The 18,238-nt window shown below is 37.9% G+C and overlaps 1 long non-coding RNA gene across 1 annotated transcript; it reads right to left on the bottom strand.

Annotated features, from left to right (window-relative positions):
• Positions 1-3,429: 3,429 nt before the first annotated feature.
• Positions 3,430-9,944, bottom strand: LOC140681886 (uncharacterized). The gene is made up of 2 exons (XR_012053097.1): positions 7,064-9,944; positions 3,430-3,670 (listed from the first exon to the last, which is right to left on the bottom strand). It is a non-coding gene; the product is annotated as an uncharacterized lncRNA (long non-coding RNA).
• Between the last annotated feature and the right edge of the window lie 8,294 nt (positions 9,945-18,238).

Raw genomic sequence — 18,238 nt, 5'->3', positions numbered from 1 at the left:
TTAGTCATGACAGCCTATCTGTGGGCACATCTGTCTGTGCCTCATAGGATAACATGCTCTTACCTTACCTCAACAAAACACCAAAGGTTTGCTCCCAGACAATGCTTAAATACCTTCATTTAGGTGTCTAAATAAATTTTAAGTCACTCTATGAATGATTGTATATCACATGGAAAGTCCCAAGGCTGGTATGTATGCCTTGCTGTACCAGAAACATTCCTTTGGCAAGATATATCTATCTTAAAAAATAGCCCTCATCTGCCACCAGCCTAAAGTGCTTGCAGGTGCTCTGCACTGGACGTGAATAGAAATAGAATCAGAACTGGCCCCACTTTCTCTTCCCTCGCTCAAACAAGCTTGCTCCAGGTTCCTGCTAGCATTTCTGACTGCCCGTCACGTGCATCCCTGGCACTTCTATTCCTTCCCAAATGAGGACCACCGACACTTCTTACATCCCTTTGCTCACTGCTTGCCTCTCTGTCTCCCACAGTTCCAGCATGATTTGAGCTTTTAATGGCAGGAGATTTGTGCTGATGTGATGCTTTTTCTCTGTGAGGGCACGCATTTAATGACGTGATGACTGCGGTCCTCTTCTGTTCTTACCCTCAGTGGCACAATGTGCAAAGGATTGTCTTAAAACTCTGTCATGGCATTTCCTAATGACAAGTGTTCCACTTGCTACATTAGGCCTACTGCCAGTAAGGCAATGAAGATATGAAACTTAGCAGTTTCTATTTAATTTGCTTAAGTGCAAAATTACTCTGTAGCTGAAAGCAAAAATCTTCATTTAGCAAGCCAGGCTATTACAGTGGAAGATTATAAAAATACATTCTGGAAGGAGATAGGGAAAGAACAATATATAAACAATAATACAAGAATATTCAGTTCAGTTTCTAATGCTGTCACTGCCTCAAAGTCCATGGTAAAGAGTCACGAAGAAGGAAGTCAGCCAAGGGCAAGTTAGATAGCCCTTGGAGCTCTTCTCAGGGAGCTTACAGTGAGCCTGTGCATGCTGGTGGTTGAGAGGCAGAAAGCACTGCAAAAGTATTCCTTGCTTTGCTGTTTGTTTTCATTCCTTCCTCATCAAGATCATAGAGAAATTTCTACCCTTCCAAGGGAGCTATTAGCTCTACTAGTCCATTTCCTCCTCCACATCCTGCAAAGCCCCAGGTCTCCAGGGATGACTAAGCCAATGTTTTTAAGATGCAAAGAAGTGACATGGGTATAAACTCAGAGTAACCTCAGTAAAGCATGGGAGAATACAAGTGTGACCATGAGCTGGACTCTGCTGAGACCAGCATACATGCTCCAGGCCAGCACTGTTCTTCTAAGATGTCATAGAATTTTAGGAAGTAGCAAGGACTGGAGAATGAGCGTGTCCCTTTCAAAGCAGGAAGGTAGGGTTGATCACTTGCCAAGGCACTTCTTCAGCAGCAGCTGACAGCTAAACTGTAAACTCACTAACCCCAAGTGCCCTGAGGATGTGGGAGACACAAGGGGGGGAGTACTGAGGAGAAGCATAAGCCAACATGCTGTGGATTGATACAGCTTGTTGAATATCAGGTTTGTAGAAATGACAAATTTTAAACACTGGCTTTTTGTGTATCACATTAAAAACACATATAAGTACAGCACTGGGACATTCGGTGTTCTGAACAATTCCTGACTCGGCCTTTAAGAAGATATTAATAGGCCTGATTAATCTTTCAGTTACATGCTTGCAGGTGAGGATGATCTCGCTGAATTCAGGCCATTAGTTATCTGCAGCTGGAACCTGCATGCACTACACTTATAAAATGTAGTATTAACCTGGACACTGAGATTCCTCTCTTTTTCCAACTACAAACTATTACACAAAGACTTTGGGCTAAAAGCCAAGTAGCTTAGTTCATTAAGAAGGAATTTTTTTTTCTGTTCCAGATTTCCTCTATGGCATGTGTCTGATCATTGCTGAGTCTAGTAAACACTAGGGAGAGCAATCAATGAAACTTACAAAATGCTTTTAACATTGCAAGAGTAATTTTTAAGCAATTTTTTTTACCCCATTTCAGAGGGAGGAGAAAGATGTTAATCTTGTCCATGGTAGTGCTGTGAAATGCAAAGAAAAACAAGGAGTAGGTACATGGATTCAGATCAGCTTTTTTTCCTGATATTGCCACTGGCAGCTACTCACATGTACAGTATATAATCATCTAACTGCTGAACCTAAAACATGTCTAGAGAGTTCTGATAAAGGATACCCAGAAGCCTCTTTCATAGCAGCTGGAATGACAGTTTCAATGGATACATAGCATAGTTTCATATTGGGATGGAAGGGAGAGCAGGCACATATTGTTAAAAACAGTGTTATGTCTTCTTTTTGTGTTAGGAGGAGATTTCTTTTACCAAACCATTGTTAGCTGGAGTCAAATCCAAATATTTTATTTGAGTCTATGTTTAATATTTTGTTACATCAGATGATTATGATTTTCATTGTTTTGTATCAATTTTGATTATGAATGGTACTTTTGCCACTCTGTTTCCCAGAGCACGCAAATTTCATTTTGGATGAAATTAATGATCCAGATTTGCCAGTAATGATCAGTTATCAGTTATTTTGTATTAAGAGAAATTGATAATTTATTTTCATTATTATTTAGCAAAAATGTACTAACCAAATAAAATACTAAGGGAGGGGGAAGAGGAGGGGTGGGGGGAAGGGAATATTATAATTTTAGCCCAGTACACTGAAAGATAAGCCAGCAGTAGATAAATATACAACTTTGTGTTTTGACAGGAATGTGCATCTGTTTCCCATTAAGTTTGCTTGAGACAAGCAAGGAGTCAAGGTTTCCCGTTATTTAATTTGAAGAGCAATTTGGATTTCCTGTGCCTCAGCTGCAGGTATTATTGGTTTGAGACCAGAAATGCCCTAACTGTCCAAGGAGTTTCATGTTCCATACAGAAATTTAAACAGGATGTCAAGAAGTGTTATATGTGGGCTCTCACTGCTCTCCAGTGTTTCTAATATAAATTCACATGAGTTTCATTTTCTCTTTTTTGCCACATAAAGTGACCAACTTGGAAAAGATAACAAGCTAACAAATACTGCTCAGCATAACTCACAGTGCAACTCTGTCCAGCAGAGGAGCTAAAATTCCATGTCATATTCCCTGGAAAAGAAACTACTGACCTAAACAGCCAAGCCTGTTGATCACAGAGAGGGAACAGAGCTTGGACAGACAAGCTCTGGTCATGCATGATGTTCAGAAAGGTCTGAACACATTTCCTGTGACAGCAACGTTCTGCAATGCTTCTCAGGTTCTATACGCAGCAGTTGAGGCACTGCAAACTTACTTCTTTATTTAAATCATAGCCTTGGTTCCTGTGGCCAACACGTAATGCTGATGGTATATTTGCATGAATAACAGAACATTATTAAGAAGGTAATGACCACCTGTTAGGTCCTTTTAATGGATTTATTTACAAACTACACTTCACTGTCTGTTGAACAAGGAAATGTATTATTTTGAGCCATCCAGATCATCAAAAGGTTAATATATCAGCATTTCTATGCATCTTCTCTTCAAGCAGTATCTTAGTCCCAGCTGAAGTCAGTTCTGGTTTTTGGCATAGGGCTTGGTACAGCTGATATTTTCACCTCTTGGGCTCCCTGATGACTGAGAAAGCTCTGGAGAGTAAAGTATAGGAATTGTGATTTTTAACACATCCTCAGGTAAATATTCATGCATACAGACAGATTTTTGTCTAAGAAACTCATCACTTAAGTTTCCTCCTAACCAGAATAATCCACAAGACTCAGGATTTTAACTCCGCTACATCAAAAGGAGTAATGTTGATTATCATTTGCAGCTTACTTACTTACTTTCAGCTTGCACTGGTTTAAGAACTTGTTAAAATTATGTTAAAATTCAGTCACTGTCAGTTTTGAGGAAAAATTTACATTGTTTCTTTGACAGTGTAAACTATACTGCATTTTTTTGTGGTTATGGTTAAACTGTACTGGATTTTGTAAGATCATACCATTACTGGATATTTAGGAAGCTTCAAATCATTCTGTTGTTTAATGATCTAGAAATAGAAATTTACCTGTAAAATTGTTTTCCTGATTGTGACTGCAGTATCTAACTCTTCATAATGAATACAAAACATAAAAAGAGTTAATCAAGGTTATAAAGATACAAATATTAGTATTTCTTTTAAATTCACACTTTTTTTTTTCCTGGGTTTCCATTACTGTTGTTGGGTCTTTCAAATGTTCACTTTGTATGCAGACATTTGGATTTTTAGGTGAAAGTCAAAAGAGTTTCAGCAGAGCAGTTCACCTCATGTCTTGTGTTTTGGATGTTGATCTCAAAAAGCAAGAAAGCAAGAAAAGCAGGCTACTCTGCTACTGTACTGAACTTGGTTTATGCTATTCCAGGATATTCCTGGAAAGTATGCATCTTCTACTGCTTTTTTCTTACTATTTACATTTTTTTAGTTATGAGATCTTAATTTTCATGTTGAGATTCTCCAGTGTTACTGATCCCACAGCTAAGACGCTTCATGATTTATTTGTCTATATTTGTAGCTGATGGATGACATTTGTCATATCGTTCCACATAAATATTCTATCAACACTGCAGCAACATTGTCTAATAAAAACATGAGGGACAGAACTTCTGTACAGTCTCCATGATTTTTTACCGAAATTGGAGCCAAATACTTATAAATTCTAGTTAGGCAGCTGAAAATTTGGCTTATGACATTCACAAATAAGTAATAATTATTCATATAGAGACAGTATTCTATTGATACATATGGGGTGTAGTGATCCTGAAACAAAATTGATGAGAGCTATCATCAGATATGGAAAATTGCACTAAGAGATTTATTTACAACTAAGAGCTATTCTATCAAGTATATATTCTGCTAACAAAATAAGATGGGTTTTGTTATTTTTTCCTATCAGCTATTGTATATCAATTTAAAGGCTCTAGAGGTCTCTTACTACCAGTATTAGTGCAATGTCATCCCTGACTGGAACTCAAAACAAATCTGTAACTAACATGAAAAGAACCTCTTCAAAGATATGTGACCTGGAGTTCTCAGAAGAATACAGCAATACCAAGATGAAATATGGGTTTAATTCTGTATGAACAACCTCCTCTCACTTCTCCAAATCCAGATCAAGATACTTGGTTAATTAAATGCTGAAACAGCAGCTAGAAGTGCGACCTAGCCTACCTGAGGTTAGTAATCCCTCAAGAGTCTTCAGGTTTGTAAGATTTCTTGCAGTTGGTGGTTTCAACTACCTACAGTTGAAATGTACAGAAATCTGCAGCAATTTGCTTTGTGGAAATAATATTTAACAATTCAAAACACAGGATGTTTTGAAAGAGATGATTTTTTTTTTTTTTTGGCTGGTACTAGCATGTATTTTCCTGATCTCTTCATAGAGCCCTGGCCATGCCATACTCTGAGAACTTTCTTGGTGACACAGAACATCTGTTTCTGTCTGTGGAAACCTTGGCCTTCTGTGTGCTGCGTGACCCAAGAGCCACATGTATAATGTTCACACAGAACCATTTGTAACACTGCTGATAACACAAGTGACTACTGCCTTTTCACATGCATTGGTACATTTTCTTGAGCAGTCAGAGTTGCACATCCCTACCCAGGCCATACTTCAGAATTGTAGTCTGTATATGTCTGTCTTCAGTCAAACCTTTTATTTTTCTGGAACGTTTCCAAGGCTTCCATATGTTAAAACAGTGCTTTCCCTTACTAAATAAATGAAAGAGAATTGATTTAGTTGGTTTTCTCTTGCTAAATCAAGTTTTGAAATGAAACTGGCAAATACCCAAATGTACATCCAATGACTAATGTGAGAAAATACTCTCTTATATCCCTAACGCATTTCCATAGCTGTGCCAGAATTCAGAGAAAATTCTGGCAACTAAGCTCAACAAATACAACACTTATTCTTTATTTCATTATATGTTTCATTAAGAAAGAATGATCTCTGACCCAGGGAATTGAATAAACAGCCTTGCATGGGCTTTGGTGAACTGTGGATCAGTCCTGTGGGATTTATCTGTAAAGGCAGTTGCTAGGTTTTGTCCCACCTAATTATAAACATTTTTATATAAACATCTACCAAGTCACACCAGTCGGGGGGAAGCAGAACATGACTATCAGTACTACTTTAGTGTCTGCTTGAAGATGAGAGGAATCATATTCAGTGAGTTCTTATATTCCTCTATATAAAGTGGAACTCTAATCTTGAGACATTTCCATTTAGTTTAGTTAGATGAATACCATCAGAAAATTTCTCTCAATGATTCCCCTGTGAGTTTCCTACCAGTTCCTCAAATATCTCTGTCAAAGATGAAGCATTTACCAAATAATGTGTGCTACAAAATTCAACTCTGTAGGCAGGGTGATTATTACAATGCATGCTTAATTTGTAAAAGCAACTAAAGAATAAGATTTGAGTTGAGATTTTTTTAAAGGGGTAATTGTTATGACTATTTTAACAGCAAAAATATTGACTAAATCTTTCAATTAGCACTTCAAGTTTCACATCTGAAAGAGGTGAAGTTGTTATGATGTGGTATTAACTTCAAAAAATCAGCCAATTAGGTCTTTTTCTGTACATGTAACTCTCCACTATGATCCTGCCCTTTAGAATCTGGCCTGAAGAAAAAAATAAACCAGAGTAACAAGATAAAAAATCACTTTGCCTTATGTAAACCATGTGATATTATTTATGACAAAGTTAAATCATACCAGTTCAAAATAAATCTGTGCTTTTTAGTACCACAGTGTTGATTTAAAGTCTCTGAAGTGATGTGTTTAGGGTGAGAAGATGACCTGCCTTAAAATTCACAAGCAGATATAATTTTAAAAACCTGTGTCACCTGTGCACAAATGTGAATATTTTCCAGTAGAAAAAGTACATTACAATAAAAACAGTCACAGCATTAAACATTATCAATGAATTATTACAACTTTGTCAGAAATGTAGGAGAAATGCAAAGGTACTTTGTGTGACTTTAAATGGACTTCAAACTCTTACCTTTCATTCACTCCTGTAGTGATGGGAACATTCATTCAGCATCAGGAAAACTGGACTGCATGCTCATCTCAGCCTCAGGGATTTTTGTTAATCTTTTTAATTTCCTAAGAAAATGAGTGCCATAATTAATAGATTGTATACTAACTGAGCCTATGGTTGATGATGGAACATTTTTCAGCCAAGAGCACAAGTCCTGGAACTGAAAAAGAAGCAAGAATTTGTAACACAATATTATTACACTTAGCTAGACTTGAAGACAAATCTGTGAACCCTCAGACGTCAAGTATGACTGCTGAATCTGGTAAGAGGCTGAATATGTGTGAGTTATTTAATTCCTTGCTTTCCATTTCTGAAAGTACATAAAATCCCACACTGAAATTAATTGAAACACCACATTCTGTACAGATATTTATATGCTTTAACAAAATCTAGTTTTCTGTTTCAGGAAGAGAGAAAGCTGAGAGCAAAGATTCTGGGAATCCAAGAGAATTCCAGCAATTCAAATAGATATTTCAAGCACCCTAGTGGCAGGTTCAGACAGGAGGGGGAAAAAAAGGTATAATGTATGGTCTTGGCAGCACTTCCTAGGGTAAGGAAAAAAAAAATCCTCACAACACAACCATGACAGTAAAAAAATGTAACGTCACATTACAGATAACTTAAAGTTTGGCTCATTATACCAAAGTGGTAGAGAGAGGAAAAATATGTAGAAAATATGTAGAAAATATATGTTATTTTTCCACAGCTGTTTCAAGAACATGACAGAGACTGTTACTGTGATTTTTAATTGCTCTTACACTGCCTCATAAGCCAGTGTGGACTCCCTTAAATAAACTCTACATTATGAGTGACATTTGTTGCATGGGCATCAGTGGTGTAAAAGTTAGGTGACAGACTTCTCCTCTGTAATGATGGAAAACCCTTGTCACTCTCCACCACATGAGAACCTGAAACTGTCACACAAGTGATGGAACTTAAGAATAAGTGAGAAAATCTGGTTTTATCCTAGCACAGTGTTTTGAAATTATGACTGCTGAATATTTTTATTTTAGTGAGAGTTTTTAGAATTTTTCCAAGCAGATGACTGTAGGGATGCTGAGGAAAGTAATTTGTTTCTTTAGGGTAAAACCAAAAGACAACAGAAAAGTGAATTTTGAAAAGACATAAATAAACTCTATATATTCAGAAAATACAATCAGGTCTTTTTTAAGTGATTGAGGCAGCCCTATAGTCACTGAGCTATAAAATTATCTGAATGTGGGAGCACAGTTTTGTTTTTTTTTTCTCAATTTTAGTATAATTTTCATGAACAATTTTTGCTATTATTTCTAACTTAGAATATGATTCATCCACTTGAAATCATTATAAACCCTACAATTTTTATAAGACACTTGAGTTCATTGACAAGCAACAGAAAAGTTGCAATCTATGAAAAAATGTTGTCCCAACTTTTCCTTTCTATGTGTGTGATTAACTGGCCTTTGGAAATCGTGATCAATACACTCTGATTTATAAGAAGTGAGTGAGAGAAATGAAAAATAAGGAAGTAAGAAAGAACAGAATAACAGTGGCACTGGACAACCCTAGGAGTATTTTCTGGCAGACTTTTCAAAAAACTAAGACAACTCTGACTTGTCAACCTAGAGGATATGCCAATTGTCACAGAAGAAATATCAGTGGCTGGTTTAGGTTGATGTCACTGCATTTAAGAAGACACACAAATTGGAGCCCTTTACATGCTTGGATCTTCTGTCAAGGGAGCAACAGTGCTGAACTTTCAGGCACAGAAAATCAAATCCCATTGATTTAACATCATGCCATCAGACACTTGGCAGTGTCCAGCTCTTCCAAAGCAGTTGTCAGACACATTTGCAGTAGGGTGACTAATTTGGCAAACAACACAGGATTATCTCATGATCACTTCCTGGTCTTCACCGCAGGCAATACAAGAAGAATTTCCATATTTGGAACAGATTTTTATGAAAAAGTGCAGAAGTGTCAGAAGTTTACAGAGGTAATGAAAAATACATAGTAGCTGATATAGCCTGTTATTTAGGATAACCTGGTTAAATAAATTATTTTTGTCCTCAGTTTCTTCCAAACTGGTTCATCTCAGCCTACAGATACAATTCCTCTTTGGAATTGAGGAAGTGCAAATGTGTGGAGTTTCGTTATTTTATGTTCCAGTTGCATTGCATATGTGCGGGTCAGTTCTCTCATTTTTGTTCAAAAATTGTATTAAGTATGTTCTTTGTACCCCCCTCTCCCCAGCTGGTGCTGCCCATCCCTTCCCGCCTTTCCACCCATGTCCATCTCCTAGCCACTCCCAATCACCCCACCAAACCCCTCCCTTATCCCCTCCCAGGAGCCCCGCCAGTCATCCGGCGCCCCATCCCGACATCCAGAACCTTCCATCCAGGGCGTCGGGTGATTGGGTGAAGGCCCAGGGCCCCTCCCATAGTCCTACCCCATTGGCCCTTTCCCCAAGACCACTCCCAAGGGAGCCACCCCTACCCTAATCCCATTGGTCAGTGTTTTCCCCACCCCCTGCCCTATATAATTCCTTGTAAGCTCTGTCCTGTTGCCTTCTTCGGTTGGCACCATGCTGTTCGTTTGGATCCTCGTTCGCCTTCCCCTCACGTTGAAGGAAATAAAAGGATCTTTGGCCCCCGGAGAAGGACGCTTCTTCTTTCTGTTCGTGTGAGGTCCCAGGCCCGCTTCTACCCGGGCAAAGACTCATCCCAAGCTCTCTGAAGCCCCCGACGTTGGCCCAGCGGAGGGCTCAGGGAACCTGCTCGCTCCCTCTGGAGCTAGAGCAAGCCGGGATTTGAGATCATCCAAGAGGGAGCACGGCACAAATGGCTGGTGTTTGGCACTCCAATTGCTTCTTTCTGCACAAAGACACATGAAAATATGAATTAATACATGTGAGTCTAATATCTATTTTAGAAATAATTACATATTTTTCTTCCATGTATGGTCCATGGTAGCATAGTAAGTTTCTGCTCAGACAGGGTGATGGCTGATCTCTGGCATACCAGACCTCCAACAAACTCTAAGTGGTCTTTTCTTGATTTTTCTTGACTTGGTCAAGACATTTGGGATTTGTGATTTAGATCCACTGCAATAGATTGTTCATGCTGGCTTTAGCTATGTTATTTTTCAGAGAAGCTCATCTCAATCAGTGACTTCAGAAAAGAAAAATAGTAAAAGAAAATAGTGTACTGCGAAACAGCAAGAGCTGTGAGCTGTTCCTTTACACTGACATAAACCCACTGAAATAAAGTGATATAAGTCCACCACAGAATCAATGACTCACAGCAAAATACAAAAAAAAAATTGCAGTCAGTAAAATTATATTTAAGATTATATAAATTTATTTAGCAGTGATGAAAAAGTACCATGTCAGCATTAATGTGATTTATTTTTTTAAGTAGAGAATATTTGTGATAAGTTGCTGTTAAAATAAGGGTGGGGAGCAGGTTGTATTCATCTACTTTCTGCCCCGTGTGTTGTGTGGTGATTAACCCATTTTATTTTCCCTCATGACATCTTTAAATCAGATCAATACCTTCTTCTTTCCAAAGCTAGTCATACTTGTATATATTAAACAAGTTTTGGCTGTTTGTTTTAGCTGTAAAACAGGCACCTGTAACAGTACTTAGCTGGCATTAATATTGCCATTCACAGCATCCATCTTTTCAAACATTACACCAGGTAGAAGGAAAAACAAGCTTCACTAATAAATTACAGTATTGGTTCAGAGGTAATTGGGTAAAATTTAGCAGTCTGTGTTACTAAATCGAGCAGAAAAAATGTTTGGGATTAACTTCTGAGTTTAAAATCTGAATCCTACTGGGTTGCTCATGGATGACACTGCATTGATAAATAAAATTACTGGGAAATATTATACTAAAAAGACAAAAGTATCTGGTTTTACCTTGCTTGGGCAATGAAACTGTAGCAAAGGAACTAACATTCCCATAATTTGGAAACAGAAACCTGGTGTCTTGTTCTGTATCATGCTCACAGCAGAGGAAGGAGGAAAAAATAATGCCACCCTTATTTTCTAATTCACTGTTCTAAGAAATCTATCACTCTCCCAAAGTTTTAATTCTGTCACTCTCTTCCAAATATTTTATTTTTCTGTAATATGTGAGGTGTACTGGTATACATTTCTGGATAGCATAATAAAACATTTGCCTATGTATTTTCAGCACAAACATGTGAGGCGGTAGATCAATTAAAACATCTGTGGATCCCAGAGACGATATCTGGGAGTCAGTCTGCGCATGTGACAAAAGCTACATCAGATAATACAGATGCATTGTTATTTGGTTATTTGAAAAGGGAACTAAAAGACAGCTATCAAAGGATGATAGTTATATTGCCTCCTTTTGTGACGCTGATTATGCCCAGAAGTATGGCTACACTCAGGGTTTATCTTTGCTTTCTTAATTAACACACTGACTTCTATCTTTCTCTGTCTATGGACAGCAATTTTTTTCTGTAGCTCAATATGAAAGGGACAAATGCAACTTCATAGATCCACAGAATATGCTGAGAGGGAAGAGACCCACTAGGATCATCGAATTCAACCCTTGGCCCTGTGCAGAACAGCTCAAGAATCCCACCATGTGCCTGAGAGAATTGTCCAAGCACTTCTTGAACTCTGCCAGGCCAGTGCTGTGACCACTTCCCTGGAGAGCCTGTTCCAGTGCCCAACCACCCTCAGAGGGAAGAATCTTTGTCTAATATCCAACCTAAACCTCACCTGACACAGGGAAGCCATCCTCCCTCCGGCCATTCCTTTGGGCCCTGTCACTGTCATCAGAGAGAGGAGATCAGTGTCTACCCCTCCTCTTCCCATCATGAGGAAATCACAGACTTCAGTGAGATCTGTCCTGAGAGTCTCCCCTAGGCTGAATGACCAAGTGACCTCCACTGGTCCTGGTGAGGCTTCCCCTCCAGACCCTTCCTTGTCCTTGTTGCCCTCCTTCGAACACTCTCTAATAGCTTAATATCTTTTTTTTATATTATACCACCCAAAACTGCCTACAGCACTCAAGATGAGGTCACCCCAGTGCAAAGCAGAGCAGGACCATCTCCATCCCAGCTGGTGATGCTGTGCCTGATGCACCCCAGGATACGGGTGGCCTTCACACCAGAAAACTTTGGATACTTAAAGAGGGAGAGAATTTGTTAGGCAGCAAGAAGAGCTCCTTCAGACTTTCCTGTCTGTTTCTGAATGAGAGATTTTTTTTTAGGACTGGTACTAGCACAAGAAAAACTTGGAGATATGTGTAGATAGATAGATAGATAGATAGATAGATAGATAGATAGATATACACACATAATAATTAGCCCAGTTTGGTTGGAGCTTGGTGCTAGTAACACCAACGTAGTGGGTTCAATCCTTGTATGGGCTGTTCACTTAAGAGCTGGATTGGATAGTTCTTCTAGTTGCCTTCAAACTCAGAATTTTCTGGGATGCTGTGAACCTAGCAAGACTTAGAAAGATTGAGAAAATCAAATAATATAACTGTCAGTATGAAGCCCATCACTATGGGTAAAATACAAGTAAAGATAAGGACACACAATAAGTATTTCTACCAAGATCATGTCTTGATCTTGGTAGATCAAGTTAAAAGCCTTACTAGGCCAAATAATTTAAAATGTTAGGAGGAGAAAATTCAGGCTGCAGATGAAAAACAAATGAGTCAAATGTGAGAAATGAGGGAACTAATTTAAGAGTATCTTCCTGCTGGTGGAAAACCAGACCCATCAATACAATGCAAAGTGAGAGATTTGGGGGATGTACAGATGTTTGTGTACAGGGGTCTCAATTTAGTGCTTTGAATTAGGCTACAAAGGCATTCATCTCTTCACTGACTCCAGGGACACTTAGGCAGCTTCACCTCTGAAGCTTTTTGTCTGCTAAAGTGACATGTGTGAAAACATATATCCCACCAATTTCAACATATTCACAAAATCTGCTTTCTTAGGCTGTTATTTCACTTCTATAACAAAGAATTCCCTAATTTTGAGGGAGATTTTTCAATACTCTTAAAGAACAAATTATATAAAGATATTATTTATTTAATCACAGGAATTAATAAGTGATTATTAAGGTGTACTTAGAAGTTCTGCTATCATTTGAAAAACAGTGATACTGCTGAAGTTTACAATAAGAACTTCAATGCTTATCCTTCAACCAGTGGCAGTACACTGCCAGCCCAGATGAACAGAGATCTGCTGTATGCATGTGTTAATTAAGAAATTAGGATTTTATTTTGCCTCAGCCAGATTTCTTTACATCACTGATCAGCTAAATACAGGGGGCTGGACTTAACATTCAGTTTGATATTTCAAACACTCAGTCCCTGCAAGGGGAGCTCTTACATTTTAATGAACTTACTGGAAAATTCAAGTGCTGGAATAAGTGTAAATGCTTTAGAGTAGTTAGTCTGTGAAGAATGAAAAATGCTTACCCTGGACTTACCAAATTAATAAAATCTTAATTAGTAGGGAACTTCCATTTTCAACATTTCTGAAAAAAGATTGAATTTGCTTCAACAAGGATTTGTGAAGGGTCCATTTAATTTCAGAGAAGCTGGACCTTTAGGAAAGTTAAACAAATAAAATTGTGTTAGGCAAGATGCATATTGATAGATGGTAATAATATATATATATGTATTTAATTGAAAGTTTTAAAATATGTGCATTTTCAACAAGTAATCTAGACACATCCAAGAGCAAATCCAGGGAATACGTTTGGACAATGATTAGAGAAGCCAAGATATAGGGGCTGGTCGTTCATTTTTTTTCTCCTGAACAGCAGACATAAGTGATTGACATTTGTATGCGGTCTGGAATCACATCAAAAAAAGTGACAGGATTTCCTGGAACTAGTCCATCTGAAAAGAGGATGTAAACTGCCTTCATTATTGTCTCTTGGTTCCTTAGGTCTCAGATTAAATAAATTAAAGAGAGAAGAAGAGCCGTTTCACAATTTTCTTTCTGGTTATACAAAGCACAAGTTCCCAATGGCTCAGACAGCTGCCACAGAGGAGATTTCTGGGTGAGAAATTGCTCTGTTTACTCAGCCTGAAAATGACCTCTCTCCTGTCTACCTCTAGCCCATTGTTAATCAACCATCTCAGACAGGGAAACAAACTGGAGGATCACTTTCCCTCTTCATGCCAACATACATTTTGTCCCCACTTAAAACCTGTCTGGGATACTGTGTAATACAACCTACTGGAACAGAAACATGGCATAGTCTTTCATACTCTGGTTATCAGTCAATTAATAGACTTAGATTATAGTCTTTGTTAAAGTGAAGCAAAAACTCAGTGTTTATCAGTGTTTGTTTATGTCACAAATTCCATTAGGTAATTAGATGACAATTTTTATTTCTACATAAGAAGTAGGAAAGCAATCAGAATTACTGAGACTGAGCCACTTAGAGCTATTAATTAACTACATTACAACGACTGAGCTGTTTAGAAATTATTAATTAACTGCTTTAAGATTTTGAGACAAAGTTTCATAGCTGTACTAAATAGACAGTTTTGGAGGGTTCAGTTTTATGTGCCATACAAATAGTTTGCACTGCCAGTTCGCCTCCATGGGTATGAGGAATGCTGGCAGCGTGAGCAAGGCATAGGTGTCAGCTTTGACCAGTGCTACAAAGAGCTGGTTTAGGAGCTTTGACATGCTTGGAGCTTTGATAGCAAACAGGCTCTGCCTGACTTCAGTAAATAAACTGAGGTGAAGCTGGTCTGGTCAACTGGAGCTTCCAGAGGTGTCAGAGGCAAATTAAATCAGAGCAAAATATTACTTTTTAGCCTTTTTGTTCTAGTGCAGCCAATAAGGCTCATTCTTACCCTACTGAAATCACCCTTCAAAACAGCTTGTTCATACTGAGCTTAGCACAGATAACATGCTCTGAATTTTCTTATAAAGGGAGACTAACAAAGATTTCCATACATTGTAAGTGTGCCAGAAAAAATTTGTGTGGGGCCACGATAAATGAAAGAAAGACTAATATTTGAGTCAACCTTCCTGTTCTGAAAATGAAATATAGAGTAAAATGAAATGCCCACATGGGGGAGTTATTGCAGAATAGTTAGATCAGCTTCTCTGTTAAAACAAGCAGTCCCAGTCTTTGTAAAGAGCCGTCAAACTGACAGTGGCATGAAACAGAACAGTATTACTCTCTGTAAAAAAAGCACTGGGCAACTCTCATTTGCATCTTCTTCATGTGGCAGATTTGTCTAGATCACTCTTTTTTCCACACAGGTGAATAATAGTGACAAATACACAGTGTAGAGCAAAAGTTCTGAATGTCCAAATGTGACCTGGATGTGCCTATGAAAATTGTTTTACACTTATTGAAAAAGTCATTATTCTTAAAAAAACTGTGTGCAGCCATGCTTGGATATCAGCTTCTGATTGAGCAAGAATTTTGAAAAGAACCTAGTGCCATCTATCATTGTTAAAATTTCAGACAACACAAACTGGAAGTGACATGTAGCTGAAAGGAACTTCACAGAGTTTGCTCTGAACACAATAGAGCTGGCTGTAGCTGTTCAAATGGCTCTCCACACATCCAAGAGTCAGAAGCACGCATGCACTCATCTGCCAGGGCTCTTTGAATGCCCCAGGCAAAACAATGATGCAATAGATATTTTATGTCCTTAAATCAAAATCAAAACCATGCCATCTTTCCTGGATAATTCCAAACAGGAATAAAGGCATGCAGCAAGAAAATGCCTAACAGAAACAGATCTTACTTTTAAAAATAGTACTGTTTTAAGAAGTATGGCAGGAATGAGAAGCCTCATAGCTATGGAGAACTAGGAAAAAAGTAGGCCATAGAACAGCTCTTCTACAACTGGTAGGCATCACTGAGATATAGACAAATCCCTGGAGAACTGCATACTTAGGCACAAGCCATTTAAGAAAAGAAGAATTTTAGGCACTCAGATCTTACATTTTGGAGATTATTAATCAAAATCACTTCAACATTTATGTGATAGTCCACAGATGAATAAGATTTTTTGGCTCTGCAAAGAGATTAATCTACAGTTTATTAGAGATCTAAAAGAGAACAAAGAAATGAAGATCGCTGTGAGACTGGAAAGACATGCCAATAGTTTTCATGTCGTTGAAAATGAAAGCAAAATGTTGAGGATGTAATATTTACACTTAATATTAAAACCTATGACAATTATTAAAAAAGAAAAGAGTGCTGGCTCTCCAAAGTAACATAATCACCTCTGACAGATAAATCAACTTTCCTGATACTCCTAGCAGTGACTGCGTACTGGATACACCTTTGGTGTTCCTGAATGGTAGAAGCTAATGTTTATAAATCATATCAACTTGTATTGCTATTGGGTAGCTAGATTTGTGATTTCATTCATTTGCTCAAATGTTTGAGATATTTGCACTCTGAAAAGCTCATGAAGTAATGTGCTGTGTTGATCTGATAAAAAGTCTGCTGATTGCTCACATTTGCCTTAGCTCTTTCCTGAATAATGTCAGAAATGTGTATTCAGCAAGGAAAGAGGAGAAAGATGTTAGATGTTTTGACAGAATTTACCTATTGTATAAAAAGAGATTATTCAGGTAATGCAGCTTTTAGAGGAAGATAGTAAACCCTGTTTTGAAATGTTGATAATAGACAGATAGTAAACCTTGTTTTGAAATGTTGATAATAGACACTTACAAACCACATTTTTAAACATGCACAAGAAAAACTCATACCACTACAAGGGCTGAGTGCAGAAAACATTGAGTGCACTGACACATTAGGTATTTAGTGGTATAACATTATCCAACCAGCTTCTTCCTAGGGGAATGAATCCAGGTACATGTTTCTCATCCCATTGTTATGAATGTATTTGTCATTCACCCTGGAGAGACCAGTGTTTATCTCAGAGTGCTCACTCTCTCAGTGGAATTTTGTGTCATAAGGATCACTGAAACCCCCCAGATTATATAACTTTGATATGTGCTTACTCTGTGGCAAAACTTCCAAAAATTCTTCCTCCTAACGTGGCATCCAGATGACAGCCCAGTTAGGCAGATAGACTAAATCCAGTGTCTCTTGATGCATAAAATAAAGTCCCAGGGAAGATGGGTCTGGCCCAGTTATATCACAGAAGTCATCAAAACAGAGATAAGATCAGAAGTTAAGGGTGTGTGATAGCACATATGGCCAAGCATTTAATGATGGCCTGATCCAGAGATAAAGTCCATGAACAGACTCATAGCGTTTGCAGGATTTCGGTAGAACTACTATTTTGTTCATATTTTTTTTCTTCTTAACATAGATGCGATAGAGCTTTGTTGTTTTTAACAATTGATTAAAAGTAACAAAACTCTTCTTAAACTCTCTGCTACTTTTAGCCTAACTTTGAAAAATCTGCATTAGTTGTCTGTGAAAATTTTTATTGTTGCAGCTGAGAAATATATGTAAAATATAGTTCATTTGGTTGCTAATGAAGTGTTACACTATCACTCTTACTCATATTCTAGCTTAGCTCATATTTATTTTATAAAAATAATAAAGGAAATATTACATTTAAACTAGCCTTAATTGTCCATCAATGCTGTATTGCTTTGTAAGCAGTCATGCTTTACAGCTAGAAGCTATGTAAAAACAGGAATAATTTTTAAAAAAATAATGCTGGTTCCTAATTTTGGAATAAGTAAGGAATTTTCAAATCAAGATCTATCCTGTAGCTAGTGATTGAAGGGCAGTGATTGAATCCATAAGAATAACCAAATTCAAGGAACATGGCTGCATGTCTCTGGCATGCAGTGTCCTTCTTTAGAGAACAAGGAGATATTCACTGGAGGATTTCCAAAGGTTTGTCTCCACCAAGAGAACTTCCAAAAGTGTCTCCTTGTGTCTGCTGGTGGACACTTTGTGCCACATGGTGCTCCAAGGCTGACCATGATTTCAGGCTGACTGGGTATCACTGGCAGCGAGCTTTAGCCAAGCATCAGAGATTTTTCATGGTAAAAATAATAATAGGAACACTCCTGTGATTCTTAATTAAGATTGCCATCTGGAAACACACTGTTGTGGTGACACTGCTATTCTCCTGGAAGTGTAAAGGACAGACTTTTCTCCAGCAGAAATGGAAATCCCTGCTTGCA

Source organism: Taeniopygia guttata, chromosome Z, assembly GCF_048771995.1.
Source record: "Taeniopygia guttata chromosome Z, bTaeGut7.mat, whole genome shotgun sequence".
Classification (NCBI taxonomy): domain Eukaryota; kingdom Metazoa; phylum Chordata; class Aves; order Passeriformes; family Estrildidae; genus Taeniopygia; species Taeniopygia guttata.
This window is presented reverse-complemented; position numbering and strand designations above follow the sequence as displayed.